Genomic DNA, 21924 nt, shown 5'->3' with positions numbered 1-21924 from the left:
CCCCTATCTACAAGAATATAACTACTATAATACTGCTCCTATGTACAAGAATATAACTACTATAATACTGCTCCTATGTACAAGAATATAACTACTATAATACTGCCCCTATGTACAAGAATATAACTACTATAATACTGCCCCTATCTACAAGAATATAACTACTATAATACTGCCCCTATGTACAAGAATATAACTACTATGTATATATGTTCAAGAATACATGTCATGTAATTCTAACTCTGTGTATAAGATCCATTGTGTTTTATAAATGGCGTTTTCCTTATGTCATTTATTTATTTTTTTCTTTAGAGATCTTTTAAAAGGCGTTCACCATCCTAAATCCTGCTAATATTTAATGTTCACAGACTGTGATCTCAGATATTAGATGTCGCTGGAGGCTGCAGCGCTCGGTGCAGGGAGCTGTGTACATGGACAGATGGGCGTCCTCCTGATTTTCTTCCTATGTCTTCAGACTTGTTTCGTGCTCTCGGCCCCCAGACATGGAGACGTCTCCTCTGCTGATAATGTAACTGAGGATGAAGAATTCCCGAAAGCAGAAGACATGAGGATCACAGATCACAACCTGGTAACCATCAGTTACTTCTCAATGTTTTTTCATTTGTTTTGTGCAGTGTGACTTTTTTATGTATCTTGTGCTCTGTCAGTGCCATATGAATTGTCCTCTGTGCAATGTATACATCCTATGTTGTCGTATGTCCTATGTTCCCTAAGAGACACTATAGATAGACAACCAGTCAGTCCTGGCAAGCATACATCATATTGGATACATTGAGACGTCTATATATACATCATATAGGAGACACCAAGACTGCTGTATATACATCACATAGGAGACACCGACACTGCTGTATACATCACATAGGAGACACAGAGACTGCTGTTTATACATCACATAGGAGACACCAAGACTGCTGTATATACATCACATAGGAGACACCGACACTGCTGTATACATCACATAGGAGACACAGAGACTGCTGTTTATACATCACATAGGAGACACCAAGACTGCTGTATATACATCACATAGGAGATACTGAGACTGCTATATACATTACATAAGAGACACTAAAAATACTATTTATACTTCACATAAAAGACCCTGAGACTGCTGAATATATATCAGATAGAAGACACTAAGACTGCTGTATTTTGAGTCTGTTTAGCTTAGAAAAACGACAACTCAGAGGAGATCTCATTTACATGTATAAATTTATGTGTGGTCAGTACAAAGGACGACACAGGACTTATTCCTTCCAAAGACCATACTAAGGACCAGGGGGCACTCATTACGGGGGAAGAAAGGCGATTCTGGCAGCTAAACAGGAAAGAGTTCTTTACAGTCAGAGCAGTTGGATTGCGGAATTCCCTACCATAAGAGGTAGTAATGGCCGACACTATAACAGCTTTATTCCAAGGCTGGACCATTTCCTCGATACACATAAGATTGTGGGCTTCAGTTAAATTAGACAAAATATTACACCTATAGTAGTACGTTTAATACGATAATAGTAATTACATAACTTGTATCATAATTAGGATGATCCAGGGTTCTAGCATGATCGCCTTTTCTCTGGGACAAGAAGGAATTTTTCCCCGTGATGCAAATTGGCTGAATGTGTCCTGGGGTTTTTGCCTTCTTCTGGATCAACAGATTTAGGCATAGGGATTGTAGTAATACCATTATTAGAATCGCAAGAGTAATGCAAAATATAAAACTGATTAAAAATTATAACCTTGTTTATTTTTAATTGTAATAGAGCATCAATAATAAAAATGGTAATAATATATTTGTGAGGCATAGTCCCAGTAAGTTAGTAAGTTAGTGTGTGGAGTACATTTGGGAGAGAAAGTTTGAAATGGATGGACCTAGGTCTTTATTCAACCTATGTTACTATGTTACTACTATGTATATACATCACGTAAGAGACACTGTGACTGCAGTATGTACTTCACATAGGAGACACCAAGACTGCTGTATATACATCACATAGGAGACACCGAAACTGCTGTATACCTCATATAGGAGACACTGAGACTGCTCTATATATTACATAGGAGACACAGACTCCTGTTTACACATCACATCGGAGACAATGAGACTGCTGTATATACATCACATAGGAGACACTGAGACTGCTGTATATACATCACATAGGAGACACAGAAACTGCTGTATATACATCACATAAGAGACAATGAGACTGCAGTATATACTTCAGATAGGAGACACTGAGACTGCTGTATATACATCACATAGGAGACACCAAGACTGCTGTGCATACATCACACAGGAGACACCAAGACTGCTGTATATACATCACATAGGAAAAACCGAGACTGCTGTATACCTCACATAGGAGACACCAAGACTGCTGTTTACATCCCATAGGAGACACAGAGACTGCTGTATATACATCACATAGGAGACACTGAGACTGCTGTATATACATCACATAGGAGACACTGAGACTCCTGTTTACACATCACATTGGAGACAATGAGACTGCTGTATATACATTACATAGGAGACACTGAGGCTGCTGTTTACCTCACATAGGAGACACTGAAACTGCTGAATATATCACATAGGAGACATTGAGACTTCTGTTTACACATCACATTGGAGACAAAAAGGCTGCTGTTTATACATCACATAGGAGACACTATGACTGCTGTATATTCATTACATAGGAGACACAGAGACTGCTGTATATACGTCACATAAGAGACACTGAGACTGCAGTATGTACTTCACATAGGAGACCCAGAGACTGCTGTATATACATCACATAGGAGAAACAGAGACTGCTGTATACATCACATAGGAGATACCGAGACTGCTGTATATACATCATATAAGATATACTGAAACTGCTGTGTATACATCACATAGGACATACTGAGACTACTGTATACATTATATAGGAGACATCAAGACTGCTGTGTGTACATCACATAGGAGACACTGAACTGCTGAATATACATCACATAAGAGACACTGAGACTGCTGTATATACATCACATAGGAGACACCGAGACTGCTGTATACCTCATATAGGAGACACTGAGACTGCTGTATATATCACATAGGAGACACAGACTCCTGTTTACACATCACATCGGAGACAATGAGACTGCTGTATATACATCACATATGAGACACTGAGACTGCTGTATATACATCACATAGGAGACACCGAAACTGCTGTGTATACATCACATAAGAGACAATGAGACTGCAGTATATACTTCACATAGGAGACACTGAGACTGCTGAATATACATCACATATCAGACACCAAGATTGCTGTGCATACATCACACAGGAGACACCAAGGCTGCTGTGTATACATCACATAGGAAAAATCGAGACTGCTGTATACCTCACATAGGAGACACCAAGACTGCTGTATACATCCCATAGGAGACACAGAGACTGCTGTATATACATCACATAGGAGACACTGAGACTGCTGATTATACCTCACATAGGAGATACTGAGAATGCTGTATACATTACATAGGAGACACTGAGACTGCTGTATATACACTACCGTTCAAGTTTGGGGTCACCCAGACAATTTTGTGTTTTCCATGAAAACTCATACTTTTATTTATCAAATGAGTTACAAAATGAATCGAAAATATAGTCCAGACATTGACAAGGTTAGAAATAATGATTTTTATTTGAAAGAATAATTTTCTCCTTCAAACTTTGCTTTCGTCAAACAATGCTCCCTTTGCAGCAATTACAGCATTGCTGACCTTTGGCATTCTAGCTGTTAATTTTCTGAGGTAATCTTGAGAAATTTCACCCCATGCTTCCTGAAGCCCCTCCACAAGTTGGATTGGCTTGATGGGCACTTTTTGCGTACCATACGGTCAAGCTGCTCCCACAACAGCTCAATGGGGTTGAGATCTGGTGACTGCGCTGGCCACTCCATTACAGATAGAATACCAGCTGCCTGCTTCTTCCCTAAATAGTTCATGCATAATTTGGAGGTGTACTTTGGGTCATTTTCCTGTTGTAGGATGAAATTGGCTCCAATCAAGCGCTGTCCACAGGGTATGGCATGGCGTTGCAAAATGGAGTGATAGCCTTCCTTATTCAAAATCCCATTTACCTTGTACAAATCTCCCACTTTACCAGCACCAAAGCAACCCCAGACCATTACATTACCTCCACCATGCTTGACAGATGGCGTCAGGCACTCTTCCAGCATCTTTTCAGTTGTTCTGCGTCTCAAACACCTCCAACTTTGATTTGTCTGCCCATAAAACTTTTTTTCCAATCTTCCTCTGTCCAATGTCTGTGTTCTTTTGCCCATATTAATCTTTTCCTTTTATTAGCCAGTCCCAGATATGGCTTTTTCTTTGCCACTTTGCCCTGAAGGCCAGCATCCCGGAGTCGCCTCTTCACTGTAGACGTTGACACTGGCGTTTTGCGTGTACTGTTTAATGAAGCTGCCAGTTGAGGAGCTGTGAGGCGTCGATTTCTCACACTAGAGACTCTAATGTCCTTGTCTTGTTGCTCAGTTGTGCAGCGCGGCTCCCACTTCTCTTTCTACTCTGGTTAGAGCCTGTTTGTGCTCTCCTCTGAAGGGAGTAGTACACACCGTTGTAGGAAATCTTCAGTTTCTTGGCAATGTCTCGCATGGAATAGCCTTCATTTCTAAGAACAAGAATAGACTGTCGAGTTTCACATGAAAGTTCTCTTTTTCTGGCCATTTTGAGAGTTTTATAGAACAAACAAATGTAAAGCTCCAGATTCTCAACTAGCTCAAAGGAAGGTCAATTTTATAGCTTCTCAAATCAGCCAAACCATTTTCAGCTGGGCTAACATACTTGTGCAAGGGTTTTCTAAACATCCATTAGCCTTCTTGCACAGGTAGCAAACACAACATACCATTAAAACACTGGAGTGGTGGTTGTTGGAAATGGGCCTCTATACACCTATGTAGATATCGCAATAAAAACAAGACGTTTGCAGCTAGAATAGTCATTTACCACATTAACAATGTATAGAGTGTATTTATGATTCATTTAATATTAGCTTCATTGAAAAAAAATGTGCTTTTCTTTCAAAAATAATGAAATTTCTAAATGACCCCAAAATTTTGAACGGTAGTGTACATCACATAGGAGACACTAAGACTCCTGTTTACACATCACATTGGAGACAATGAGACTGCTGTATATACATTACATAGGAGACACTAAGGCTGCTGTTTACCTCACATAGGAGACACTGAAACTGCTGAATATATCACATAGGAGACATTGAGACTCCTGTTTACACATCACATTGGAGACAATGAGAGTGCTGCATATACATTACATAGGAGACACTGCGACTGCTGTATATTCATCACATAGGAGACATAGAGACTGCTGAGTATACATCACATAAGAGATACTGAGACTGCAGTATGTACTTCACATAGGAGACCCAGAGACTGCTGTATATACATCATATCAGACATACTGAAACTGCTGTGTATACATCACATAGGACATACTGAGACTACTGTATACATTATATAGGAGACATCAACACTGCTGAGTGTACATCACATATGAGACACTGAAACTGCTGAATATATATCACATAAGAGACACTGAGACTGCTGTATATACATCACATAGGAGACACTGAGTTTCCTGTTTGCACATCACACCGGAGACAATGAGACTGCTGTGTATACATCACATAAGAAACACCAAGACTGCAGTATATACTTCATATAGGAGACACCGAGACTGGTGTACATGCATCACATAGGAGACAATGAGACTGCTGTATATACATCACATAGGAGACACAAAGACTGCTATAGACATCACATAATAAACACCAAGACTGCTGTATACATATCACATTGGAAACTGGTCAGGTATATGAAAAAGGAAGACAATTTCCTTTGTTCACATCATGGTCATTTCTGATACTGGTGTTTCAGGGGTTAAATACCCAGAATAGGAGTTTTCTCCAATCCCGGCAGTTAGTTTGCTGTGAATTACAGTCACATTATTGTATCTGATTGTGTGGACTGCTGAGGTATAAATCCAGCATCCTACAAGCGTTACAGCCCGAGAAGACCATACACATATGACGCTCTACATTAGGGGTATTATTGCTATAGCTATTATATAGGGTGTCATTGTTTTATAGCTTTTTTTACTGCTATTCCTTTTAGTTCCATTATTATTGTCATAGAAAAAATTAAAATCTTTTCTTCTCCTCTGTCACAGATATTAAGAATTCTTTCTCCCTCTGAAGTCTCTCTCACCCCTCCCTTATCCCCCGTTTGTCATAGGAGAGCTGACAGTCCAGCATCTGTCTCTCTGCAAATTATCACCTACAGTAGAAGTGACTTGTAAAGCTACAACCTAATTAAAATGTGAGGGTCTTTCTCCCTTTCAGAAACAAGGGGTGATTAGACACAGTCTGGCGATCAATTTACACGTAACTGTTGAAGCTTGCTTCCCGAGCTTCAAAAGGAAATCTATCATCAGGCCAGCACCGATACAGAATATGGAATATTGTAAGTTCCATAATTCTGATAATAATGGGACCTGTATTTTTAGTGGCAGGGACAGCCAAGGAGCGATATGCTTATTTTTCCATAGCTGTAAACCCCTCCGGGGAGCTGTAGCACGAAAGCATCAGAATAATGAGTCGCAAATACGCCATGCGTGGTCTCTAAATGAAGGTAAAATCATAATAGAAATTATGGTACCACTTTTGGGTTTCTGAGATCAAACAGCGATAAGTTATCCCAAAAAACTGATTTTTAATACAAACATGAAGGGTGGAGCCCAAGCCCACATGATGTCATCACAGGCCGATCTTCCCCTTCGGCATAAGAGAGCCGATGGAAGATTGATCAATACTCATTGCCAGGGGGGTATAGATACTATAAGCAACAGGTCACGTTTGATAACGTTCAAATCCAATCGGGGAGCCCCTCCTCCACCTATAGTGAATCGTCGCAGCGATCTTTATAGGGTAAGTTTCTTCTTTAATCCTTATTATTTTGTGTAACTGCTTATGTATTGTAATGTCTCTTTTGTAAAATCTTGTATATTTTTCTTAAACACTGCCTCCCTTTTGGATTAAATCTAAAATCTAATAGTTCTGTTTTTTTTGTCCTGTAATCGTTCCCTCCCCCGAAGCCATACGTTACCAGAACGCAGGCGTCCGGACAGGCCTGTATTATATTTCAAACTCAGCCGGTGGTGGCAGCGAATAATATTAATAATCGGGCTATCGCAAAGCTGACAGTGACCGTACGGAGGGCGTAAACACATATTCCATGCGTTGGAATCCAGAGGTGTGATGCCATACGCTCACTGGTCGCTTGCCGATACCTACATAGTGAGTAGTGGGGACAGTGTGCTCGCGGATCCCTGACGAAGTCCTGACCGAGTGACGGCAACGGCGAGATATTGTGTAATCTCCCCGGTGTCGTCTCTGTGGAATATGTGACAATTATTATTACTGCTATTATTATACTATTATTAACAATATTACTATCTCTATGATTCACTGTGTTACCTTTTTTGTAATTATTTTGATGACTTATATAATTGCTTTTTTTTTAATATCATTATTTTGTCATTATTATTGATGTTTTTATCTCTAATATTAGTTATATTATTAATAAACAGATTTATGTATTCTTTCCTTTCAGCAGATCACTAAGGTTGCCCATGAACGGAAAGGTTCCCAACGTGTGACAGAACCCGCGGAGACAGAGTCAACAGGAGCGGTGCAGCCGTTAATGGGCAGCTGTTTAGCTTGTATCTTCCCTTGGTTGCCCTAAAGGGAGATTTTCGAGGATTTCACATCTTCTCCCATCATCTCACTACATGTGGAGTCTGGATTAATCTCATTATCTGCGACATTGGTGAATGAAAAAAATACAAGTAGAAAAAATGAATAAAGTAAAAATATACTTACAACTACAAATAGCGCCCCTCTTCCTCTCTGGAGGACCCGACACCATTACAGGTGCACAGTTTGTGCTGTCACTGATTGTGTGGGGGGGCTCTGATTGTTGCTGTCACTGATTGTGTGGGGGGCTCTGATTGTTGCTGTCACTGATTGTGTGGGGGGCTCTGATTGTTGCATGGATGGTTGTTGTGAATCCTCTCATCCTCCATGTGCAGATATATTATGTTATACACTGAAATCCTACAGGTTCTAAGGGAGACATTTAAGCTGCAATGTACATTAGTTTTATTGCATGAATTTTAATAAGTTTTCATATAGATGTGCAACTTTTGCTAAGCTGCTTCTACTTTCTAAAATGAGCCAGAGAAGGAGCTCACTGACAGTTCACTGATAACTCATCCTGCAATCTGCTATGCACAGTCATACATAGAGGATGTAGAAGAGAGATAAAGGTTACAGACCAGAGACAAGCTCACTGATGGAACATTGGTAACTCATTCTGCAGTCTGCTATTACAGTGATACATAGAGGATGGAGAAGAGAGATAAGGGTTACAGACCAGAGACAAGCTCACTGACAGATCACTAGTAACTCATTCTGCAGTCTGCTATTATAGTAATACATAAAGGATGGAGAAGAGAGATAAGGGTTACAGACCAGAGAACGAGCTCACTGACAGATAACCGATAACTCATTCTGCAGTCTGCTATGTACAGTGATACATAGAGGATGGAGAAGTCAAACAGTGGCACATTTACAATGAAACCTTATTGCAAAAAGATTTTAAGCCAGAAACATGCATTTAAAGGAAACTGAAAAAAAAAGATTAGAAAGGAAAAATATCTGGAGGCGTCTGAAGGGGTCAGATACATTGGTTTGAAGTATGTTGACCCGCTGCAGAAGCCATCGTCTGGTCACAGCCGCACACATCAGTCCCCGCTGGCTGACGACTTCACGCCCTTGAAGACGACAGTTCACATTAGGTTACAATGTATCAGACGGATCATTTAAATTAATCGATTGTTCTTTGGGTGGAAATTATGAACAGTTTTAGCTGTGGGACAACAAATGGTCATCACCTGGTTCAGATTTTCATCCAAAGGTCTCTAGTCCGTGTGACCATGTGACTCTGTAACTGTGTGACTGTGTGGCCGTGTGACTCTGTGACCGTGTGACTCTGTAACTGTGCGACCGTGTGACTCTGTAACTGTGCGACCGTGTGACTCTGTAACTGTGTGACCGCGTGACTCTGTAACTGTGTGACTCTGTGACCGTGTGACTCTGTAACTGTGCGACCGTGTGACTCTGTAACTGTGCGACCGTGTGACTCTGTAACTGTGTGACTCTGTGACCGTGTGACTCTGTAACTGTGTGACCGTGTGACTCTGTGACCGTGTGACTCTGTAACTGTGTGACTCTGTAACTGTGTGACCGTGTTACTCTGTGGCTGGGTGACCGTGTGACTCTGTAACTGTGTGACTCTGTGACCGTGTGACTCTGTAACTGTGTGACCGTGTGACTCTGTGACCGTGTGACTCTGTAACTGTGTGACCGTGTTACTCTGTGGCTGGGTGACCGTGTGACTCTGTAACTGTGTGACTGTGTGGCCGTGTGACTCTGTAACTGTGTGACCCTGTGACTCTGTGACCGTGTGACTCTGTAACTGTGCGACCGTGTGACTCTGTAACTGTGCGACCGTGTGACTCTGTAACTGTGTGACCGTGTGACTCTGTAACTGTGCGACCGTGTGACTCTGTAACTGTGTGACTCTGTGACCGTGTGACTCTGTAACTGTGTGACCGTGTGACTCTGTGACCATGTGACTCTGTAACTGTGTGACTCTGTAACTGTGTGACCGTGTTACTCTGTGGCTGGGTGACCGTGTGACTCTGTAACTGTGTGACTCCATAACTGTGTGACCGTGTGACTCTGTAACTGTGTGACCGCGTGACTCTGTAACTGTGTGACTCAGTAGCTGTGTGACCGTGTGACTGACCGTGTAACTCTGTAACCTTGTGATCTTGTGACTCTGTGACTGTATGACTGTGTGACTCTGTAACTGTGTGACCATGTGACTCAGTAACTGTGTGACCGTGTGACTCTGTGACCATGTGACTAAGTGGCCGTGTGACTATGACCGTGTGACTAAGTGACTGTGTGACTCTGTAACTGTGTGACCGTGTGACTCTGTGACTGTGTGACTCTGTAACTGTGTGACTCTGTAACTGTGTGACCGCGTGACTCTGTAACTGTGTGACTCAGTAACTGTGTGACAGCGTGACTCTGTAACTGTGTGATCAAGTGACTCTGTAACTGTGTGACTGTGTGACTCTGACTGCCTGAGAGACAAAAATGGAATAAAATGTTCCCGGCTGCATGATGGGTCACAGGCGATGGATCTGTCAGTGACTGTTCATCAGTCTGTCGCTCTCCGTCTGCACCTCTGCTCAGAGTCTCAGGCTGCGGCCGCCCCCCATCTCCGCACTGCAGCTCGGGGGGTTCAGACTGGCTGCGGCGTCTGAGCAGAAGCTCTGCGGGATGTCAGTGCATGGAGGGACGATGGCTGTAAGGATGGGTAATAACTGCAGGAAAGAGGTCACGGAGGGAGGAAGAGACAATCCCCAGGGATCTGCTGCAGAAAGAGGAGGGGGCTTACATAAAGGGGAGGGGCTTATCTAAGGTCAGGGGCTTCAATAAGGGGTGCAGCTTATACATGGAGAGGGGTTTCATTAGGGGAAATAATAGGAGGGGCTTCAATTATGGGGGTCGCTTCATTAAAGGGAGTGACATCAATAAGAAAAGCTTAAATAAAATGAGGGGCTTCAAAGAGGGAAATATCTTCAATAACTGAGGCTCCATTAGGGAGGGTCTTCAATATGGGAAACAGATTCACCAAGCAGAGGGGCTTCAATAAAGGAAGGAGCTTTAATAAGGGGAGGAGCTTTAATAAAGGGAGGGGCTTTATTAAAGGGAGGAGCACTAATAAAGAAAGGAGCTTTAACACTAGGACTACTGGACTCGTGACCCCGCCTAGAACTACTGAAAGGAGTCATTTTGACTCCTTGCTTGTTTTCGTTTATTTTTAGAGTTTCATTTGTGGTTATTTATTAATAATTATATTTTTTGTAATGTATTATTATTGTGAGATCCAACAGTAATGCTTTTGATTGTTTTTTTTCTGCTTTTCTTATTTTTCTACAGAAAATAACAATAATTATAATAGACGTTTTTCAAACATTTTTTTTTATTCAAGTGCACACATATAAACAACAACTGAAGAACAAAAAGCAGAGAAAATGTAGGTGGAGGAGCATAAAAATGAAAATATGGCGCAGAATTCACCTTCTAAACATTTGGTGTTTCGCATTTTAGGCATTGCCTTTGATTTATGGCAGTACATTGCCCACACAAAGACTTACCACAAGTCTTACAATTTCCGACAGATCTATTTTTCTTGCACTTTTCTTTGATCTGGCAAAATTTTGTTTGAACCATCACTTCTGAGCATGTAGAAACTTGGGACGTGGAACCCTTTTCCCTATCTGTGACATAAGGACCACTCAACTCTCTCACAAGCGTTTGCAAAAATGCCTTGCGTGACATTTTTTGGTGGGTAATCTCCTTGAATATTATCCATGCATTTATACCCGCAAAGTCTAAGGCATTTTCAAATGCATGAACAGGCCATCTCCTTGTGCATGTTCGTGTGGTATATTTTCGTGCCATCTGATCCACTACATCTACTCCATATTTTGTTTCATTGTAAAACTTTACCGTTTCTGGAGTTTTTTTAGCGGAATCAGACGCAACAACAACATCTGGATGGACGGAACTCAAAATGACAACATTTTTGTTGGGCTTTCCTTGACCGTGTACTGCCAACACGGGTTCCATGGATCAACATGCCCCCACCTTCCAGCACTCACCTTCCCCCACCAAATAAAAACACTGCACCTGTATTTCTTTGGATAAATTTGGCCACAGCGGCCATTTTATTAACAAACAACATTAACATATTAACAGTGTTATAAAATAAATAAGAAGGGAGGGTTCTTGGAGTTAAAATTAGATCTGGCATAAATTAAACCGAACTCGAACCACCATATTACCCTCAGCCGTCCATCACCAGCTCAAGGGCACCAAAAGCTCCCAGGGTAAAACCCCGTCCAGAGCCCAAAACCAAATGCCAGATCACCCCGGTTAATCAAGGCACTGCCTGTGATTATCCAATATTCTTTCCACCGACACTTCTGTGCCAACTCCAAGAACCCCACCCCCCGCCACCAACGAACAGCCCTGACCACCTCAGGCTCGTGAGCGCCCCAACACAGCAAAAGCCCTTTCGATCCCCTCCTGTATGGCCAATGCCCATAAATCAATGCCAATATCATTTAAATGTACGCCGTCCTTTTCCCAAAAATCTCCAACTCCCGCTTCCAGATCAAGATGCCGCACGCTTACTCCCCCGTTCCTGGTAACAAAAGCTGATATAGCTCTGTTCAACTTTATACGTGCCCTATTAATTCCCTTCAATGATCTGGCCTCCCTCCATTTTCCTCTGGGCACAATGTCAGACCACACTGTCAACACCTCAGGAAAAGATGTCCATAACCTTAACAGATCGATTCGAATGTCCCTCATCAATTTCCTGACCGGCCGAGCCCTCCAAATCATTTCCCCCCATATGCACCACCAAAATATCCGGCGCCCGATCCAAACGAGCTGCTTTATGGAATTCTGGCAGCACCCTTCTCCAAACCATCCCTCGAAAACCCAACCACCGAACCACCGCTTGCTCCCTGCTAAAAAACCAATTGCCTACCGTCCGGCCTCAAGTCCGCCCTCACCGCTCCCAATGGACGAAAGAGTGTCCTAGCATCCAAACTAACAACGGGACGCCACCAGCAACAAGACAACCAAAAGGTATTTGAATCTCAAAAGGCAAATTACCTAAGACCGCATACCTAATGCCTTACATAAGACAGGTAACGATCAGAACTCCACCTCCCAATACGTTTTATCACATCCTTGCCGAACCCCAAGCCATCCGCTTCTGATGCCGCACCAATTCTGAATGAATGTGACCCGTATACCTCAGGGCTAAGGCCCAGCTCAGCAATCCCCTTTTTAAACACCGCTATGAATTGAAAACGTGACAAAAAGTCTCCATTTTCATGACACAATAATGGGCCCTTCCGCCCTGACCAAACCTGCCAATAAGCCAATAAACATCTCCTAGGACAAAGAAAAGATCCCATAACCTCACCCAATATTACTCGTTTACCTTTGCCCAATTGATCCGTCTTTTCCCCCCCTAATCCAAAATTCAATACCCCCATCTCGACCACTCATATCCAAACAAACCCCCAACCTTATTCCTGCTTGGTGCCACCAATTCACCTACTCTCAGCGCGCCAAAAAACGCCAATGAAAAAGCCAACCTAAATAGTGTGGCTTCAAAAACTGAACAACAAATCTTATCCAATACAAAACCCAAACGTTCCAAAATACTAAAGGTTACCGGTCTCCGTTTATCCAACTCTTTACCTCTTGTCCTAAAGCCCTTGAGAGCTTGCTTCACTAAAAAGGACTTCGTAACATCCTTCATCCCCTGCAATTTAAAACCAAACGCTAAACCTGCAACAAACTTCCCAACTTTTGAAACCGACCAACCGCTCTCCGCTGCCCTTCCCACGAGAAACAACACCGCCATCTCTCTATCTCCATCACTCTCCATCACACCCCACTGCATAATCCAACTTTGCCATACTCGCCACGATGCCTCGTATGATGCCCAGGTCTGCCTTGTGATGGACTCCCGTATTAACCGTCCCGCTCTTCCATAACCAGCTGCCACAAACGCGAAGGGCATTCCCGTCCCACGTCCTCTGCCTCTGGAGCTAGCGTCCGAAAACGATCCCACTGAAAACGAGACAAGGCATCTGCTATGGAATTTTGTACACCTGGAACATGTACCGCTGTAATCCAAGCGTTTAGCTTAAGACAACAAAGTACTAGTTCCCTCAGCAGCCTAATCACAGGCGGAGACGAGGCCGACAAACTGTTGATGACAGACACCACTCCCATGTTATCGCAGTGAAACCGAATTCTCCTGTTGGCGAAACACTCTCCCCAAATAGTAACCGCAACAACAATAGGAAACAATTCCAAAACTGCCAAGTTCCTCGTAAGACCCCTCTCTTTCCACACCTTCGGCCACTCGCCAACGCTCCACCGCCCTTTCCAGTAGGCCCCGTAACCAGCACCTCCTGCCGCATCCGTAAATATCTCACAATCAAAACTGTTCAAGAACTCCTGCTGGATTACTGACCTGCCTTTATAACTTTCCAAAACAATTTCCAAACTTTTAGATCCTCCTTGTGGTCCTTATTAAGGCGAATGAAATGATGCGGCGCGCGCACTCCTGCTGTCGCTCCTGACAATCTGCGACAAAATATTCTGCCCATTGGCATAATCCTGCAAGCAAAATTCAAACGCCCTACCAGCGACTGTAGCTCCCTCAGGGTAACCTTGCGCAACTTCCTGATCCTATCAACCTCCTGCTTAAGCAAACTTAATTTATCATCCGGTAACCGACACTCCATTCTTTCGGTATCAATTACAATGCCCAAAAAACTTAAAATGGTGCCAGGTCCTTCAGTTTTTTCTTCTGCTAACGGCACGCCAAAATGCTCTGCTACCCACACCATAGTACCTAACAAATTCCTACACAACAATGATTGCGGGGGGCCTATAAACAAAAAATCATCCAAATAATGAATGACTGACTTAACAGAAGCCAGGCCCTTCACTACCCATTCCAAAAAGGAGCTAAACGTTTCAAACAAAGAACACGAAATCGCACAACCCATTGGCAAACACCTATCCACATAGTACTCCCCTTCCCAAAAAGAACCTAACAACGGGATGCTATCCGGGTGAACTGGCAACAACCTAAAGGCTGACTCGATATCAGTGTTAGCTAGCAACGAGCCTGGCCCGTATCTCCGTACCCAATGCACTGCCGCGTCGAATGATGTATATTCAACCGAATACAACTCCTGCGCAATACCATCATTAACCGAAAGCCCCTTCGGTACGACAAATGCTGAATTAAACGAAACTTATTCAGCTCTTTCTTGGGCACAACCCCCAACGGCAAGATAATCACCTTGCTAATAGGCAATTCCTGAAACGGTCCAGCCATCCTGCCCAATTCCACCTCCTTAGCCAACTTCACACTAACCACTTCCGGATGAAGGGAAGCCGACGTCAAATTTTTAACTGAAAAAGGGGACCTCATGATCAGGAGGAGGGATTCTAAAACCTTCCAAAAAAACAAACAAACATCCGCAATGACCTTAGCCTTCAACTGATCCGGATACCTACTTAGAAAGGGGGCCATCGCGTGAACCCTCACCGGAGTCAGCCCTTTAACCGGTACCCACTGTCGGCTTTCCCTTACCCTTCTTAAAGCATTTTGATGCTCCGTGCGAACTTCCGTTACAATGGGAGCACACATGTTTAAATTTACAGGAGTTCCCGTACTTGCATTGGCCGTCATTAAATTGCCAGCAAGTTCCCGCTTCCTTTTTTTGTGCTGTGTGCCCCTTGACTACTTCCCCCATGTCCTGCTGACTGATTCCCGCTACTGTTGCTCCCGTGAAAGGACTGCCCATATCTCAGTGGGGCCATAACCTTCAACCACAACCCAATGTCCTTTTGATCCCATCTGATCTCTGGGCGGACTGCCTTCCTCTGCCGAAATTGCTCGTCATATCGTAACCACACCTGACCCCCATAAGTACGATGAGCCTCCCCAATAGAATCAAGGTAGCAAAATAAACCTGAGCAATTATCCGGAGCTTTTTCCCCAATAACGCTAGCCAATATTGCAAAAGCCTGTAACCAATTAACAAACGTCTGAGGAATCAACCTCCACCTACGTTTCTCTTCTTCCTCTTTTTTACTATCGTCCTTTTTACCCTTATCCAGATTAAACTTTTCCAGCGGAAGAAGGGAAAAAATTTCAACTTAGTCATCCCGCCAAACTTTTCCTTTACCTCTCTTTTTTTTTTTTTTTAAAGTGTGCCCCCAACGGCCCCTCAAAGCACACATATACCTCCCCTTTTGCCCTATCATCCAGCTTTACGGTATCCGCTTTGTCCTTCTCTGTCTGTACGCAAACCGATGCCCCAGAAGGTGTCCCGGCTGCATTCACCGCCGACTTGGCCGACTCGCTCCCCACCTGCGACAACACCGGTTGACTAGGTACCCACGCCGCCGCAGGTAACAAACCTCCTTGATTAACTCCACCACCGTCTATTCTAGCCAAAATTTGCGACATGCTAAACAAAATGTCCCTAAGACCCACTACATCTGACCCACGACCTCCCCTAGTATTTTCCCCGCTGGGCCCAGCCAACTGCCTATCACCTCCCCCATCCACTAATGACCCAGCAGGCGACAAACAATACATGGACGCATACTCACCAAGCTGCACAGGTGCTGTGTCCCTGCCAGCCGAACGTCCCGAGTCCTGATGAATCCTGGATTCGCTTTGATCCTCGCCACACTCCGATTCGCCAGACTCCTGCTGCTGCTCAAGGCCCGCGCCCCTGGCCTCCTCGTCACCAGGGGGGACCTGAGCGCGTGCCGATGTCCCCGCCGATCGTCCCCCGTCAGTCCCGGCTCCGGTCCTCCCCGCCATCTGTGGCACTCCGCGACTTCCAGACCCGGACTCCCTAGCCCGATCCGTGGTGGTCCGTGGGTGACTGCCAGGCAGCCCCATGCTGCTTCCCGCCGCTCCACCGCCCTGGATGTGCCGACTCGAGCCTGGCAGTAGGTCCTCGAATTACTGCTGCCTGCCCGTGCACCTGCGCTGCTGTATCCCTCGGCTGATGTTTCTGGCAGGCACCCCGACTGGTACATCGCCAGGTGCGCCTGCCGTGCTGGTGGTCCCTCTGGTCCCCTCATCCGCTCTGGCACTCCGTTTTCTTATGGGTAAGCGGCGTCGTGAATCGCCGACTCCTGCTGCGGGGGGTGTGTCCATGCACCCACCGCTCACTTCCTGAACGCCCCTGTCACATGACGCCGGGGCCGGAAGTGACGTAGGCCGCACTTCCGGTGAAGCCCCGCCCCCGGATGATGACGCGGCTGCAGCGCGGCCCGGGCTCTGGTATTGCGGCGCGCCGCCGGAGCAGGCCGCACTACAGCTGAGCGGGGCACTTCAGTCGCGGACCGCGACCTGATGCTGGAGGAGCCCGCAGGCCGGCTGGGCGGATTCCTGCCGCGGCGGGCGCGCTGGCGGGGGGTTCCGCCAGCATGCTCACCGGACGCAAGGTCCCATGAGGGGCTCCGCAGCCTGCGCCTGCTGCCCGTACTAACCATCTCCGGGGAAAGCCTCTCGGGGGGGGGCGCTGCGTCCTCCTGCCGCTTCTTCCGGATCCCAACGGAGAATCTTCTGCTCCGGCATTCCCCAGCAATCCAGACAGCTGGGACTCAAGCCACCCTCCACGCCTGGATCTGGCAGCCTCCCTCAGCTTGGTGATCAGGGAATCAACGGTTTCCATAAGATTGGTAAGTGTACTCAAACAATGGGAAAGTTGTAGTTTTTTTTTTTTTGAGTTCTGCAACTTTCCCCGCTGACTTCCTTCCTGGACTGACCATTTTCCCTCACTTTTCCTTATTATATCTCCCCAGCCCCTTCCAATGCCCGCCCCTCCAGGCTTATAACCAATCCGGATATTGGGATTAAAATTACACCCTCCTGGCACATCCCGGTCATGTGGGGCTTCCTTCTAGTTACACTTGCTTCCAGCCCCCTTCTTGATCTACTGTAAGTGTAAAATTGTCTTCATTTCTAAACACTTTAGTGTTGTACAATTCCTCTTTCATGGATTTTATTTCTTTAGGCACTTCTCGCCTTATCTTGTTCAGTGTTCCCACGATGATTGTTCCTTTGCTTTTTAGCTGTTTAGCTAATTTTACTGAAGTAAAATAATTATCGGTTGAAACATTGCGACCTTTTTTCAAAAACGGGTCCAATAACTTCATTACCACATGGTCAGCTAAACGGTCCTCAGCACGGCGTGTGTCATCTTTGCCTAGATGAGGGAAGCCATTTGCCAGATATCTGCTCCTCTTATCAACAGCTAGCCAATATTTGTGGCCATATTTATCTGGTTTGGAAGGCATGTACTGCGTGAATGGACACCTAGTTTTGCTTGGGAAAAGTTGCTCATCCACCGTTATGTATGGGCCAGGTTTGTAACACGCAATACAATTTTCAATAAACCTGTCCCACACAGTAGAAAATAGAGCAAACTTGTCCATTTGCAGTCTCTCCGATCGAGTAGATTTCTCATCAAATCTGAGAAACCTCATAATTTCAACAAAGCGGTCCCTAGACATTGTCGCTTTGCAAAATGGTATTCCCCAGTCATTACACCAAATACTGCTAATCGAGTGACGGTTCGTGCCAGATATTCCACGAGCATAGAATATCGCAATGAATGCATCTAGCTCCTCATCAGATAGAGTAAACTGTAAATTATTGTTCCTGCATGCTTCTGCAAGCGTACAGTTCTTTATATGTGTCAATATATATGAATCAAAAAATAAACGCCATGTGCTCAAAGGACTATCGATAATGATATTTCTTCTGGCGTATCCTGTAGGGCCAGGTGCTTCTCGAAGAATATTTTGGCTGTCACGCCTACCAGGCAAGTGTTCTCCAATTTCAACAGGTTTCCATTGAATACCATCCGCTGAAACTAGTATTCCTTCAGATTCGCCTTCTCTGGTGTTTGTTGTTGCATTACCTTCGCCGCCATCGTTATCTGTTGTTCTTTCATTTCTGGGACGTTTTGCTGATTTTTTCTTTCCACGACCAGGAGGATGGTCACGAGGCAACATAACTGCATGAGCCCGATCCCCAGTTGATGTGCTTGGAATATCTGTAAAAAAGTTGATGAATATTTAGAATTTTTGTTTTGTAAGGGTCCGTGCACACTGGCTGGATTAGCGGCGGAATATCCGACCGGATATTCTCACCACAATCCGGCCCGTACCTGCCCGCTCAGGTACAGAGCGGAGTTTCATACCTGAAGCTCCGCTCCGAACCCCGGGCTGGAGCCGCTGTCTGGGACGGAGCCGTGCTCGCGCGTAAGCAAGCGCTGCTCTGTCCCTGACAGCGGCTCCAGCCCGGGGTTCGGAGCGGAGCTTCAGGCATGAGCGGGCAGGTACGGCCTGTATTGCGGCAAGAATATCCAGATGGCTATTCAGCCAGAATTCTGCTAGTGTGCACAGCCCCTAACTCAGTGTGTGGAAGAACAAATAAATACACATAACTACTTACCTTCTGGATTTGTTCCTTCTGAGTCTTCAGATTCACTTGATATGTTCTGAGGAATGAAATCTTCATCACTGTCAGAATCAAATACATGTTCCTGCAATTCGGATTCCGATTCATCCTCCGGTATGGATTGCAAAGTAGCCAGAATATCCTGAGGCTTTATCAAACGTCTTCTCTCCATATTCCTCACAAATTCCATAATTCTATATAGTTCCCTGCTGAAAAATAGAAATGAAATGAAAACTAAAAGAAATAATAACTGTTCTGCCACCTTCAAAAGTAGGTGGGCTGAATCAGTTGACAGACAGCTAAACTATTTCATAACAATTCATACCTGTATGAGTCTTCAGAGCTCGTATGTCTGCGTCTGTTCTCTTTGTCTCTTCAGCTGAACTGAAAGTAAAGTTACTATCCAGAATACTGTCTCCTGCTAGGACCTTAGAAAAACACCACCCTTCATTAGCATAAGATAAGAGCCTAGAGTAAACAAGCTATTTTGTTCAGCATTACACAGTAATACAAGCAGGTAAAACACAAGGAAAATGTGAAAAGTTGACATGTAAATTGAACTACATCTATATGAACATTAGGGTAAATAAGACAGTGAAAAAATTATGCACAAAACTTTAAAGCAACATTTAGTGACAAAAAGGACCTCAAAATATAGTAGGCAGTCAAAATGACTCCCTTCAGTAGTTCTTGGTAAATTTTGAAAAAAACGCGCGAATTTTTCACCAAAATTATTTATTCTCACAAAATCTTTTTTCACATCATATTTGAGGAAAAGTCACCGAGTTTCAAGCCGGAATTCTGAAAAATGTAGTCACAGAAGAGAAATAAAAAACGAAAGGAGTCAAAATGACTCCATCAGTAGTTCTAGTGTTAATAAGGGGAGGCGCTTTAACACAAAGAGGAGTTTAATACAGGGAGGGGCTTTAATACAGGGAGGGGCTTAAATACAGGGAGGGGTTTTAATACAGGGAGGAACTTTACTACAGGGAGGGGCTTTAATTCAGGGAGGAGGTTTAATAGAGGGAGGGGCTTTAATACAGGGAGGAGCTTTAATACAGGGAGGAGCTTTAATACAGGGAGGGGCTTTAATACAGGGAGGGGTTTTAATACAGGGAGAGGCTTTAATACAGGGAGGAGCTTTAATACAGGGAGGGGATTAATAAAGGGAGGAGCTTTAATACAGGGAGGAGCTTTAATACAGAGAGGGGTTTTAATACAGGGAAGAGCTTTAATACAGAGAGGAGCTTTAATACAATGAGGAGCTTTTAATACAGGGAGAGGCCTTAATACAGAGAGGAGCTTTAATACAGGGAGGGGCTTAATACAGGGAGGGGTTTTAATAAGGGGAGGGGCTTTAATACAGGGAGGGCTTTAATACAGGGAGGAGCTTTAATACAGGGAGGAGCTTTAATACAGGGAGGAGCTTTTAATACAGGCAGGAGCTTTTAATACAGGGAGGGGCTTTAATACAGGGAGGAGCTTTAATACAGGGAGGGGCTTTAATACAGGGAGGAGCTTTAATACAGAGAGGAGCTTTAATACAGGGAGGAGCTTTTAATACAAGAAGGGGCTTTAATACAGGGAGGGGCTTTAAAACAGGGAGGGGCTTTAATACAGGAAGGAGCTTAAATACAGGGAGGAGCTTAAATACAGGGAGGGGCTTTAATACAGGGAGGGGCTTTAAAACAGGGAGGAGCTTTAATACAGGGAGGAGCTTTAATACAGGGAGGGGCTTTAATACAGGGAGGGGCTTTAATACAGGGAGCAGCTTTAGTACAGGGAGGGGCTTTAAAACAGGGAGGGGCTTTAATACAGAAAGGAGCTTAAATACAGAGAGGAGCTTAAATACAGGGAGGGGCTTTAATACAGGGAGGGGCTTTAATACAGGGAGGGGCTTCATTATAGGGAGGCTGATTTCTTCTTACAAATACGTCTTATTCCCAGGGTCGTGACCCCTGAAATCAAAGTTCTGAATGAGAATGCAGGAAGTCGCCTCTGTTACTCCCCATGTTGTGCAGCGACCGTCTTTGCCAAAATCCCCCACTTTGATCCGCACAGTGACGCCATCGCCTCCGGTCTGTGGCTGATAAAGGAGTTTTAGGAAGGTAAGAAGAAATCCTGAGAGGATTAGTGATAATCCCCACTGACTGCTGCATTGTGAGACCTCAGTGACATTTACCTGTGAGCTGTATGGAGCGCGGCCTTCTGCTGAACACCGAAATAACAACCCCCATCATCCAATAATCAAATGTGACAAGAACCAAAACCCTATAGAGTTCTGTTATGGTATATCAGTGATGTCATCACCAGGGGGCGGGGCTGACAACCTCTCACACATGTATACAGGCTGGTTGTCAGCAGTGATAGATGAGGAGCTGGTGCTGCAGTATAAGGGGTGTGGTCTCCTCATTATATCAGTGATGTCATCACCAGGGGGCGGGGCTGACAACCCCTCACACATGTATACAGGCTGGTTGTCAGCAGTGATAGATGAGGAGCTGGTGCTGGAGTGTAAGGGGTGTGGTCTCATCATTATATCAGTGATGTCATCACCAGGGGGCGGGGCTGACAA

General features: G+C 44.5%; 1 long non-coding RNA gene across 1 annotated transcript; it reads left to right on the top strand.

Moving 5' to 3' along the window:
- The first annotated feature begins 343 nt into the window (after positions 1-343).
- LOC141264793 (uncharacterized) lies at positions 344-21441 on the top strand. The gene is made up of 3 exons (XR_012320012.1): positions 344-589; positions 7722-7937; positions 21297-21441. It is a non-coding gene; the product is annotated as an uncharacterized lncRNA (long non-coding RNA).
- Positions 21442-21924: the final 483 nt, after the last annotated feature.

Source organism: Phyllobates terribilis, unplaced genomic scaffold (assembly GCF_046119375.1).
Source record: "Phyllobates terribilis strain yellow unplaced genomic scaffold, ASM4611937v1 Scaffold_4__5_contigs__length_816908805, whole genome shotgun sequence".
Lineage (NCBI taxonomy): Eukaryota > Metazoa > Chordata > Amphibia > Anura > Dendrobatidae > Phyllobates > Phyllobates terribilis.
Note: the sequence above shows the minus strand (reverse complement) of the source record. Positions and strands in the feature narration are given on the sequence as shown.